Source organism: Schistocerca piceifrons, chromosome 1, assembly GCF_021461385.2.
Source record: "Schistocerca piceifrons isolate TAMUIC-IGC-003096 chromosome 1, iqSchPice1.1, whole genome shotgun sequence".
NCBI classification, from domain to species: Eukaryota; Metazoa; Arthropoda; class Insecta; order Orthoptera; family Acrididae; genus Schistocerca; species Schistocerca piceifrons.
In genome coordinates, this window is record NC_060138.1 from 196,469,983 (window position 1) to 196,483,863 (window position 13,881).

The window sequence follows — 13,881 nt, forward strand, 5'->3', positions numbered from 1 at the left end:
TGCATTCGTCTCCGTGGTGATTACGAATTCTTAAAAACAGTCCCGGGTTAGCCTGTAATACTTGACAATTCTGCTCCAATTACGTCAGCCGGAGTGCAATACATTTTACTATTGAGATGACACCAGACAGAAAACTCACGACGATTATCAATTCTTGGAGGACATGATAAAGACCCTACTCTAGCAATCCATCTTTGTCATATTGGGGCATTGAGATGTTCTCTTACAGTACCAGTAAGAAACTTTACTGATGCACGTTACACATGCCCCAACGTTTCACAAGCTGTACACCATCAAGAACTACTGGAAAATTACGCTGTAAAAATCGAAGGCACACTCGTCCATCCAGGTTTCTCGGAAGAATGCGTGATTCAACGTTAGCATCCACTGGTACATCTAATCATACTTCCAGTGAGAAACGTTGCTGATGTGGTGATTCATGCACAGCATGAGCCTTATTAAATATGATCGTAATCAGGAGGTTTACCTTTCAGATACGTTAGTACTAGCCAGGACAATCTTCCTTACTGAAACAAGTGGCTGTTCACAAACATGCATTCGTAATTATCGCACAGATGGTTCGCTCGTGGATTCATGTTTACCAGGACATTTTTCTTCTATTATCGTATACATTCAGCAGCGTCAGTTTTCTCTGTTAATTATGAAACACCCTGTATAAACCACCACGCATATGCTGAGAAAGAGGACGACATAAAGTAAATAATATAAACAGAGGACACGAGTTACACTCGTTCTTCACTGCACAAACTATGTACCATAAAGTAATTGGCAAAACTAAAAGTACTTCATGAGCATGAGATGTATTTACTCTAAAATGAATTGATGGTATGATACTCCACTTATACAGGGTTATTACAAATGATTGAAGCGATTTCACAGCTCTACAATAACTTTATTATTTGAGATATTTTCACAATGTTTTGAACACACATACAAAAACTCAAAAAGTTTTTTTAGGCATTCACAAATGTTCGATGTGTGCCCCTTTAGTGATTCGGCAGACATCAAGCCGATAATCAAGTTCCTCCCACACTCGGCGCAGCATGTCCCCATCAATGAGTTCGAAAGCATCGTTGATGCGAGCTCGCAGTTCTGGCACGTTTCTTGGTAGAGGAGGTTTAAACACTGAATCTTTCACATAACCCCACAGAAAGAAATCGCATGGGGTTAAGTCGGGCGAGTGTGGAGGCCATGACATGAATTGCTGATCATGATCTCCACCACGACCGATCCATCGGTTTGTAGCAATTGTAAACGGTAAGGCTTCTGCTTTAGCCTTTTCCGTAAGATTTTCCAAACCGTCGGCTGTGGTACGTTTAGCTCCTTGCTTGCTTCATTCGTCGACTTCCGCGGGCTACGCGTGAAACTTGTCCGCACGCGTTCAACCGTTTCTTCGCTCACTGCAGGCCGACCCGTTGATTTCCTCTTACAGAGGCATCCAGAAGCTTTAAACTGCGCATACCATCGCCGAATGGAGTTAGCAGTTGGTGGATCTTTGTTGAACTTCGTCCTGAAGTGTCGTTGCGCTGTTATGACTGACTGATGTGAGTGCATTTCAAGCACGACATACGCTTTCTCGGCTCCTGTCACCATTTTGTCTCAGTGCGCTCTCGAACGCTCTGGCGGCAGAAACCTGAAGTGCGGCTTCAGCCGAACAAAACTTTATGAGTTTTTCTACGTATCTGTAGTGTGTCGTGACCATATGTCAATGAATGGAGCTACAGTGAATTTATGAAATAGCTTCAATCATTTGTAATAGCCCTGTATTTTTATTGTATACAGCACGGTATATGCAAGGATGCATACTAGTCCAATTATTTCTTGCGAACGAGTAGGATTTTCTGTACATCCACTAAGCTGACGTAGAGGTTTGAAATATCTAGTGCCTGAATTGTTTTCTATACTATGGTTTCCTTACATTCTTGTGAAAGATTTGCATTCATTAACATCTGCAGGTTTACGTAACTAGCTTGATGTGATTCGCACTTTTATTTCTACCGCTATGTTCACATTACTATTAAAATTTTTGCATAATTACAGTCTTTTGTGAAACACATTCTGCACACGAAATAGAGATATAAATTGCAGCGAAGAGGTTGAATTTGGTGCCGTTCAATAAATTCACAAGCGATGTAAGACATTTATCGCATGAAACGTCTTATATTCAGATCAACAGTTATAGTTCTCAATAGACAATCCATAATGAATGGAAGAGTAGTAACGGCTAAAACATTAGTGCTTCCCTATCATCAGATAAGATTCTAACCTACACAGCCTACAAACACTTACCCAATGTTTTTGATATTCTCGGCGATGCAAAGAGGCCACCTTGAGCGAGCGATTTCGTAACATCGGGTTGCCAATCGTATATTGACTACAGGCGGTGAAGGTCAGGCAGTTACGACCGTGTAACAGGCCGAAGAACAGAAGCGCCGACAAAGAGTTCGCTAGCGCCGAGCCACAGAGATAGCACTACTACAAAGTTGGCATGCGCGAGGCTCGCTAGGCGTTCCATTGTAATGCCAAGCATCTCAGCCGTCCAGATGTCAGTGCGGTACAGTGGTGGTGGTGGGGGGCCAGCCAACGTGTAAAGGACGGGATCAGGACAAATTCGAAGACACATCCTAATGGTGATGGGACATTCACTTCCAGTATCCTGAGAGACAAGGAATAAATGCAGCTTTAACAAAAGCTACCAAGAAAAGCCTCACAAATAAGTTCTTGTCATGTGGAACGAAGAGCTCTGGGTTTGCAGTGGAGTCTTCCTCTTACGTATAACATTAAGTACTAGTGGAAATTAATGCTGTCACCTTGAAAAAAACCTCGTTGCATACAGGAATATATTCAGTTATGCACGTATTCTCAGAATGCACGAGACTTCTCACGGGCACCAGCAAGTAAATGTCACTGATTTATAGCTAGGCCTGAATTAGTTCGCATTTGACACCTAGCGAGCTATGCAGCCCGCCAGAAATAGGCCAATAGGTGCTGTACTGGCGATGTCATTTCCTGCTGTGTTGTCACTTCCGCTGCGTAAAATAATATGCCTGCCAGTTCTCAAGTAGGAAACTCGTCCGGACGCGAAAATCTCGCTTATTTCAAGAGCAAACATAACATCTACCACAGTTGAAACGAAGGCGGATTTTTGACACGCCCACAAGGGGATGATGTCAGATACGGCCAACCGTTGGCCTCATATTTGACAGGTCACTTTTGTACAAACTAAAATGAAAGACTATTCAGATATTTTGGCTCCCCCCCCCCCCAAAAAAAAATCCCGCGTTTTTAGAAAACAATCCCCTAAAATTCATGATCCGCAGTCGACTCAAAATTTTTTTTTTGTTAATGGTTCAAATGGCTCTGAGCACTATGCGACTTAACTTCTGAGGTCATTAGTCGCCTAGGACTCAGAACTAATTAAACCGAACTAACCTAAGGACATCACACACATCCATGCCCGAGGCAGGATTCGAACCTGCGACCGTAGCGGTCACGCGGTTCCAGACTGAAGCGCCTTTAACCGCACGGCCACACCGGCCGGCACTCAAAATTGACGGGATCGATAGACAACTCATGACTGAGCATTTTTCATCTTCATTTATGGGGGACTGCAAAGGCATAGTTTCCTAGAAACCGAGGAGAGAAACTGTTTTGACTGCCGCTTATGGAGCCATAAGATAAGCACATTCCAAAGAAAATGCAGCTGGCTTAACGACGAAGGCATCCGGCTGGGGAGTAGAGAAACCGTGTTCGATTCTATGAAGTTCCCTACAACTTTAGGACCACGAACAATTAAACTCTGTGGCCCCATAAATTAAATTAAATTTCGCAACAATCCATATTAAGGATATCATCGACAATCGATGATGCATTAATTAAAATGGCTTCAGTCCATTCCAAAGAGTCTGCTCCAAGGATTCGCTGGTGCTGACACTGAGTTCCATGTACAGGTGATAAATCAAAATAAGTTTTCACAAATAACATCTATTACATCTAACACAGTTTGCGTACACAGTCACACATATCGACAGGCCTCAGCCATGTTTGTCCATTGCCAAATTAACGTTCGTAGGTAATCGCAAAAATACACGGATTGTAGGTCACAAGACCTACCCTACCGTTAACTAACCGTGAACCGCTTTTGGCACCTCTCAAAAATCTATTTATAGGCATCCCCACAAATTTAGGGGATCTGAAGTCACAAAAATAATGTATAATTTATACGTGTAGTATGCTGCTTGATTGCTAGCGCTATTGAAATTGACACAGGGTGTCCCACAAGAAACCGATACGCCTCACGTACCGGTTAATGATCTCTAGTCGAATTGCTTGTGAAGTTGCATGGATGCGCATGGCCATCAGTTTCAGCATCTCTTATAAACAGGATACTGCACGTTTTTTAACTTATTATTATATATATCATTTTTAAGTATTTCATTGTTACTTGAATCTCGGACGCGAGGCGTACCGGTTTTATGTCGGACACCATGCGTTAGTTTTCTAAAGTCCACGACTGTTAAAACACTTTTGTATTTAGCAAACGTCGCTGAATTTCCGTCGGACACTCTTTTGTTATTCGTTAATTAGCAACTCTATTGAAGGATTAGTCGAACAACTTGAAGATAAACACACAGTTTATTCTTCTCCTGCCGTGCAGTGGCTCTGATTTGGATTGTGTCTATAAATAACATCAATTTAGTGGACGTTATTGTCCGACGGATGTTCGGGTCGTGGATGTGCCTTGGAGAAGGTAAGGCACGGTCTGTTTGCTTAGCTGGTGATCACGTCATCTTCACCTTAACTACTCTCGTAGTCGCACAAAGCAGGAAAGGAAAACCTCAGTAAGATTAACAGAACAACAAAACATGATCTCAACTGAAATTGATACCAAATAAAGATAACTTTATTCTCAAGAAGATGTAACTTCCAACGAACTCCTCAATTACGCGAAATTCGTCACCCTTGTTCATTTCTACACCATTACAGTACGGGAATTTCCGATCAGTCACTAATCGAGGTGGCGCAGTGGCTAGCACTATGGACTCGCATTCGGGAGAACGACGGTTCAATCCCACGTCCGGCCATCCTGATTTAGGTTTCCGTGATTTCCCTAAATTGCTCCAGGCAAATGCCGGGATGGTTCCTTTGAAAGCGCACGGCCGACTGCCTTCCTCGTCCTTCCCTAATCCTTTGAGAGCGATGACCTCGCTATCTGATCTCGGAACCGCGCGACCGCTACGGTCGGAGGTTCGAATCTTGCCTCGGGCATGGATGTGGGTGATGTCCTTCGGTTAGTTAGGTTTAAGTAGTTCTAAGTTCTAGGGGACTGATGACCTCAGCTGTTCAGTCCCATAGTTCTCAGAGCCATTTGAACCATATCTGGTCTCCTTACCCAAAAAACGACACAACTTTGATCAGTCAACTGATTTAACCAAACTTGTTACCAATACAGAAGCGCAAAATAGCTCCTCAAGTTTTTGCTGTGTTTATTACAGTAATCGTAATGTATATTAAAGTGGCAGCAACAATATTTGAGTAATCTATTCCTTCCACGAGTTGTTCTGCCATCTTAGCAAATTAAAATATATACGTTTTTGGCGAAATTTAAAATGACGGCAAACTGATTTGTAAAGTGTCCCATCTTAAAGGAAATATTGTATTGATTCCAAAACTGGTTTTAGATTTTGCGAGTCCATAACGCTTCCAAAGTTATGGAGAACTCAATATTCTGATTAATATTTTATTAATAATAATTCACCTGATGCGTTTAGGTTACAGTTGATTGTGTAAAAAATGTTCTTTTATTGCGTATCATTGGTTGAATGAGCGTTACTTTTCAAAACAGTCGTTTAATTGTATTTTAATATTACACCATACCGTCTCTCATCGGCAACTGACACAATTCTGAAATCAGCCAAAGGACTAGGTGCCAAATAAAACCTATTATCCTGACAGGATCTTTAGTCGTTATAGATCCTCTGTTCATGCCAGGCAAATATGGGGAACTAAATGCAACTGGTTTCTGTGTTCGAGATACGGACTTCTTACATGAACCTGAAAAAAAGAGGGGTTGTGTGGTATCTATGGAATCAACAAGCGGTTAGCAATGTAAAGGAACTGCTTCAAATACATCTCATGTATGAAGTTATTGAAATTAGGTATGATCAGTATACGCTGGAGTCAAAGTGATTGTTGCTAGTGTTCCTGATGGAATATGCTGAATAACTGATAGTGGGCCTTGAAATTATACTTCAATTCCCAAACGTATTCTGCAGTTCTTTATCAGATTTTTTTTACCGTTTCGAAATTGGCAGGAATAGTAGAGTTAATGAGGTAAGTAAATCAGTATGGAATAATAGTAAGGTATGCAAATAAATTTCTGAAACGACTTGGATTAGTAAAGGCTTTATATTTAATCCCGGTCGCTTTACAATGGCACTTTCAGTAACACTGTTTCGTGTGTTCTATATCCTTCGAACAACAAGGTGGATGGCACTTGTCATATAAACATTCGAACCAAATTTACCGCACCAAGAACGTCTAATGAATGCAATAAGCGCACAGCTACAACGGTCTTTCTTAGATCCAGCGAAAACGAACATTTAAAAACAGCCTACTTCTTTTTCAGAATTAATTTTGATGCATACCACGAATACGATGACATTGCCTGAAAAATCGGTGCTGGAATTTAATAATGTATTATGCTGTGAATAATAATTACATCCGCACGGTTGTACAGTTCCCGTTAGGTTTCCAGAATATGATAGTAATTTTGAACCCTCGAAATAAAGTTTCTAACTTGCTGAAAAAAAAAACACAGGCGTGCAGTTTGTCGATATTGCTTCTACAGTGCAAGTCGGCTGATTTTTTTTTCATTTATAAATGTGCTATTACACATGACGGTCTTAGTTTGTTCACCCTTGGAATCTAATATCAGAAAAAAAACTTGTTATCAACAACGTAAGGTTTTAAAATGTTCCAAATATATGATTTATAAATTGAATTCACCAATTTGCTCTATTGAAGCAGAATTTGCTGGATTCTGCACTGAGTCGTTTAAACGACTAACCTCTTCTATACCCTTCTGACTAAATTAATTGTTAGTTTCTTACAAGCGCAAGAAAACTGTAGGCGACAATTTTCTAGACACTGTGATGGAATATTGTGCCGTGTACGACTGCAATGTTTTGTGTACTAACATCGGGAACAGTGATTCGTTCCCTTCTGCTATAATGTGAGTCGAATTCTCAGTCTTTGCATCAGTTTTACTCGAAATGTTTTCAAACGGCGAGGCTTAAAGATTTAATTCCTTGCCATATCAAATCGTTTAAGAAACTTATTTGCGTACCTTGTTTTTATTCCTTATTGATTTGCTACCCTTCTTAACACTCCCGTTCCTACCAATTTCGATGCGAAAAATAATAAAAATGAAAAAAAAACTGCAGAAGACATATGGGAATCGTACTCTGATTACCCTCTGTCAGTCAGATGCCTTGATCGCTGTGCTAGCGGCGCTTTCAACGAACAGCGTGCACACCATGGGTATATGAGTGGAAGTTGAAAAAGTTTCTTTCTTTGAAAAATATCAGTTTGTTGACCCAATGTGAGGATGAAAAATGCTCAGTTTTGAGTCGATTTCGCGTCATGAACTTCAGAGGTGGTTTTCTCGAAAACTGGTGATCTTGGGGTTGAATGGGTGTCGGGAGGGGCGTGGGGGGGGAGGGGGGGGAGGGGGAGGGGTGGAAGGGTGTTCAGCCAATATACCCAAAGTGTTTTAAATTTTAGATTGTGCACAAGTGACAAGTAAAATATGACCCGAATCGGTTGGCCATATCTGAGGCCGTCTCTCTTGTTAGACACACGACAGAATTTCATACTGTACGCAGATTTCATGATTTTTACGTAATTTTGGTAAGACACAAAGACTTTAAACTTCAAGCTTCTTAAGAATTTAAATGAGGAAAAAATTACAATTTTCCCCGAAGTTTATGCTAGAGATGGCCATCACTGAAACAACTATTTTTCGGTTTTTCCAACGTCCGTTTAATTTGACTGTTGAAACCACTAAGTGAAACCGGTTTCTGAAATCATCGATTTTCGGTTTTTTGTTCCTATTACTACCTGCAATACACGTTGAAATCGAACAAAGACTGAAAAGTTTGACGCTCTGAGTTTCGAGATACATAGAATCAATATATTTACTTTAATAGGCAAAAAAAAAGAGAACTTAATCCGTCCATCGTTCGCTAATTTTGTCTGAAAGTTATAAGTGGTTGAATACTACAAAAGATCACCAGTATTCGCCTACTGATTCCAAGTTTTTGAAACTCCACTCAAAAATCAGATTGTAATCGGGGATCGTACCACGATTTGGGTGAAAAATGAGGCTGAAGAAATCTGTTTTTCGTGTTAAATTGTCCGTCTTCAAGAGCTACAAGCATCTAAAGACATATTATGTAAATACAGGCAGTAGATGTGCTACTATCTATTTTCATTGTGTATTATGAATGAAATGTTGCAAAAATTTTCAATTTATTACTGTTAACATAATTTTCTTCATCTTTTATTGGTTCATAGAAATGGGAGACAAATTTCTAGTCTTTTAAAGCAAATGTAGCACTAGACTTCATTGCTACGTTACTTCCTAAAAATATGTCCAGGGTTGGTGCCATTCTGCAATACAACGGGTATCGGGCGACGACAGCGAGAAACTGTGTAACTTACAGACTAGGGGACAAGTCTTCCGCATTGCATGTACACGCGTGCCGTGAACTACGACACACAGCAACACCGACATTATTGTCTCAACAATGCTGTACCAATTCGTATTTCGTGTGTAGAGATGGGCAAACTGAAACACGTAAATGTTTCGAAACAAATGAAACAGTACAATGTAATGTTTCGATACGGTGTTTCGAAACAGTGAAACAGTTTGTTTTGTAATATAATAAACCTACACATTTTATCATCTTGAATGTCTACTGTATAAGTATGTCCACATAAACAAAAATGAGGTGCGAGAGCGCTAATCATATCCCAGAAAGTATGAAACAATCACTTAGGCGTCTTGGCAGTTTCGTATTTCCTGCAGCAAATGCGCTGCTTTTGTGTCATGTGACTTTCATACTTTTCAATTGGCTGAGGAAAGCCTTAGCTGAAGACAGAAGAACCGCCACGAACGGAACTGGAGGTGGGAGCAAACTGCAGAAACAACAGATATGCTACTGGAATTCCCACATTCCATTAGTATGGCTAATATACCCATCCTGCTAATTTCCATGCACACAAAGGGAATCATTGTGGATAATAGACACAGTGACTATAGACTCACAAATAACGCCAAATAATTCGAATAAATAACAAAATATAACAGAAAAAAATTGTGTTTCAAGGTGTTTCGAACCGTTACTATGAATTTACGATGCTTCCCGTTCACTTTTGCACTATCAGTGATATGTCAAACAGATTGCTTGCAATTATAACTACATCAAATTTATATACATGTCTAGTAACTGTCACTCTACGCCTTTTTTTATTTAAAATGTTGTAGTCTTACTTGCGTTTCTTAATATGATTAATGTACATGAACAGAGAAGCGTATGTTATAAAAAAAGTGTAATTTAACTGAATGATTTTCACATATTTATTATTTTGAATGTGAATAGTATGCTTTGTTTTATTGTTTGGTTAGTGTTTATAAAGCAGATGTTACGCCATTTCGGAATAGGACAGTCAGCTAGAAACGAAGCTTTATTTTCGGATATCTTGAGCTTCATGCTATTGCTTGTCAAAAGATTTCGACACTCTTGAAAGTGTTTCATGAAGTGGTATGTTGTGTTTCAGTACCCTTGCCGAGCCCGAATCTCGTCCGACACAGAGCGAAATGAAACATCACTGTTTCGATACAATTAGTCCGTTCCAGGCGCAGGTGGACTGAAACGGTCTTATTTTGAAACAACGATACTGTTTCTGTGTCTGGCTCGAGATCCGAGACAAGGGCGGAATGAAACACCACTGTTTCGAAACAGTGAACCATAGCCGTTCCGAAACACTGAAACAGTTCCAGGTATCGATACACCGTATCGAAACATAGAAACAGTGGCCAAGTCTAGTCGTGTGCTTGTTGCTCTCTTCTGTCGGCATCGCTACTAAAATAGTGCTAATCGTTTTTCCCATTATCTGTAATAGTGTAGTTATCAAAACAATGCAAATTTTACGCACAAAAGTTACTACTTCTGTAAAAAAGGTTTCTTTAAAAACGGAAAATTTTAGTTCTGCTGCTATGGCTAATGGATATTTCGCTTTTAAGAAAATAAAAAAAAACACCTGTTATAAGCGAGAGCAAACAATACCACCCGTTATTCAGAACTAAAACACTGGTATCGGTTTTAGCCGGTCGGTTTTTCCCATCCCTAGTTTATCCATAGCGAAAGCAACACGATACCTAACTTTTGTCGAGTGAGGTACATCTGCTCACATTATACACTCATGTTCAGAAACAACAGAACACCTTGAACGACTGGCCATAGGGCGTTCATATGCACGGGACATGTACTGCAGAAATGATTAGCATTTCAGTTACCTCGTTTCAGCATTTCACCTGTTGCATAGTAGGCACAGGGTCCACCACAGGCCCTGATAACATGTTCCATGCGTGACGGCACCGACACATATAAGGCGCGCATGGCGTCATTTGGTATAGACATCCATACTGCATATACCTAGTTCCAAAGTTCATCTGTGGTAGACTTGGCCACTGTTTCTATGTTTCGATACAGTGTATCGATACGTGGAACTGTTTCAGTGTTTCGGAACGGTTGTGGTTCACTGTTTCGAAACAGTGGTGTTTCATTCCGCCCCTGTCTCGGACCAGATTCGATCTCGAGCCAGACACAGAAACTGTATCGTTGTTTCAAAATAAGGCTGTTTCAGTCCACCTGTGCCTGGAACGGACTAATTGTATCGAAACAGTGATGTTTTATTCCACTCTGTGTCGGACGAGATTCGGGCTCGGCACAGGTACTGAAACACAACATACCACTTCATGAAACTCTTTCAAGAGTGTCGAAATCTTTTTGACAAGCAATAGCATGAAGCTTAAGATATCCGAAAATAAAGCTTCATTTCTAGCTGACTGTCCTGTTTCGAAATGGCGTAACATCTGCTTTATAAACACTAACCAAACAATTAAACAACGCATACTATTCACATTCAAAATTATAAATATGTGAAAATCATTCAGTTAAATTACACTTTTTTTATAACATACGCTTGCCTGTTCATGTACAGTAATCGTATTAAGAAACGCAAGTAAGCCTACAACATTTTGAATAAAAAAAGGCGTAGAGTGACAGTTATTAGACATATACATAAATCTGATGTAGGTATAATTGCAAGCAATCTGTCTGACAAATCACTGATAGTGTAATAGTGTATGGGAATGGCTGGGAAGCATGGTGAATTTATAGTAACGGTTCGAAACACCTTGAAAGACAAAAAAATTTTCTGTTATATTTTGTTATTTATTCGAATCATTTTGCGTTATTTGTGAGTCTATAGTCACTGTGCCTATTATCGACAATGATTCCCTTTGTGTAGATGGAAATTATCAGGATGGGTATATTACCCATACTAACGGAATGTGGGACTCCCGTTAGAATATCCGTTGTTTCTGCAGTTTGCTCCCACCTCCAGTTCCGTTCGTGGTGGTTCTTCTGTCTTCAGCTATGGCTGTCCTCAGCCAATTGAAAAGTATGAAAGTCACGCGACACGAAAGCAGCGCATTTGCTGCAGGAAATACGAAACTGACAAGACGCCTAAGTGATAGTTTCATACTTTCTGCAACATGATTAGCGCTCTCGCACCTCATTTGTGTTTATATGGACATACTTATATACAGTAGACATTCAAGATGATAAAATGTGTAGGTTTATTAGATTACAAAACACAAACTGTTTCACTGTTTCGAAACAGCGTATCGGAACATTACATTGTACTATTTCATTTGTTTCGAAACAGTTACGTGTTTCAGTTTGCCCATCTCTAATCTGTGGTGGGTGGCACTGGGTTACAGCGCTGCAACCGTAGTTCCGCCACATGCCACACATTTTTGGTTAGCGACACGTCTGGTAACCAGGCAGGAAAGGGCAAAAGACTGACATCCTGTGGCACCAAGAAGGCACGTGCTGGTGCACCAAGATGTGGTCGAGCACTCACTTGCTGCAAAACGACGCCTGGAGTGTTGTGCATAAAGGGTATGACCACGGGGCGCAGGATTTCATTCACGTAGGTCACATTGATCACATTGCACTGGACACGCACCAACTGTGACTTATGGTTATACCCAATAGCATTCTACATCATAAGGCCTTGAGCTGGCGCTATATGTCTTGTGCAGATGCAGTCACTGTGATGCCGCTCCCCCTGTCTGCAGCGAACCAAAATGCGGCCACCATTAGTTCCAAAGCACTATCTGATACCATTCCTGTCCCCAATGAAATGTCCTGAGTCCTTTATGCATGTGTCAGTGGTATAGCCTGCGGCTGCGATCTCGGCTCCAGTCTACCACCAGCAATGGAGAGTGAAACATTGACGACGTCAACTGCTCGTGCTGGCGAAACGTCAGAAAAATCATGAAGAAACCGAGACAGAGGCCAACAGGCAGATTGTCAAATTCGAAAAAGTTTGCATTGATAAATTTGGGTATCTATGGTCTTGCGTTTGGTGCATGAGAATGAAATTTGGCTGATATTGAATTTTTCTTTAGACTTGGGAGGAGGTCTCTATCTGTTTCCTGTCTCGAGAATATGGAATTTATGTAGCACATTCACTTCCAACCACATGCATACGAGAATAAATTACGCGTAACATATATCTCCTAAACCGTTCGAGATATCGAAACGAGATTTTGGCAAATATAGCACACAATGAGGAGAATATTTTGCCACATGGTCAACGTACGAAACTTCCTTATCTATGGTGATATAGCCGAAGCTACAGTTTCTACTTACCTTTTCTTCAGTCCAGTACTGTAATTTTTTTTAAAAAAGTCATTGATAGCTAGTGAAAAAAGGATTCGCTAGTATGAAAATAAAAGTGAAACTTTTTCTCTTCTGTTACAGCAAACGGACGCAATGAGATTTCCGTACGATATTGACCTCTGTGACACTCTATTGCCTGTTTAATAAGATACACAAAACTCCTGTAGCAACAGCTATTGCGAGATGAGTTTCTGTAATATATACTCTATTTTGGCAAAAAAGCAAAATTTAATCTGACAGTTAGATAGTTACATGCGTTTTCAAAGCTCATCACTGATGACACTTCTCTCAAGAAAAAAACAACTCAGATGAAAATAAAGCGGCAATCTCTTTTCTTTTTCAGAGGTATCCTTTAACCCAGCGTATCTTTAATAACGAATAGCTGGAACTGAAACTACCCAAAGCATTTTTTTCTACACCTCATTTATATTTGACGTACGAAAAAGTACGATAAATAGTGCACCATCTTTCCCCTCCTATCCCTGTGAAAAGGTAGGGAGTGAATCTTCTTACTGCAAATATCTTGTAAATCATCAGTGATATTAACTTTGACGAATGGTTAGCAAGGTTCTGCAAGTGATCACTGTGTTCGCAGCTTCAGAGTTACGAATGAGTTTTACTCGGTCAGTTCTACTCTGCGCCAAATATTGTTCTATTTTAAATGAGAAATTTGGTGCCTATGTATCTGCGGATGACAAGGCTACAAAAACTTGAAAGTCGTTATAAGAGCGACTTGAGACTACTTACTAAGGTTAAAATAGATTATAAATACATATAATCTATCTTTAACGTATAAAAAGGCAATTAACGTGAAGAAGAT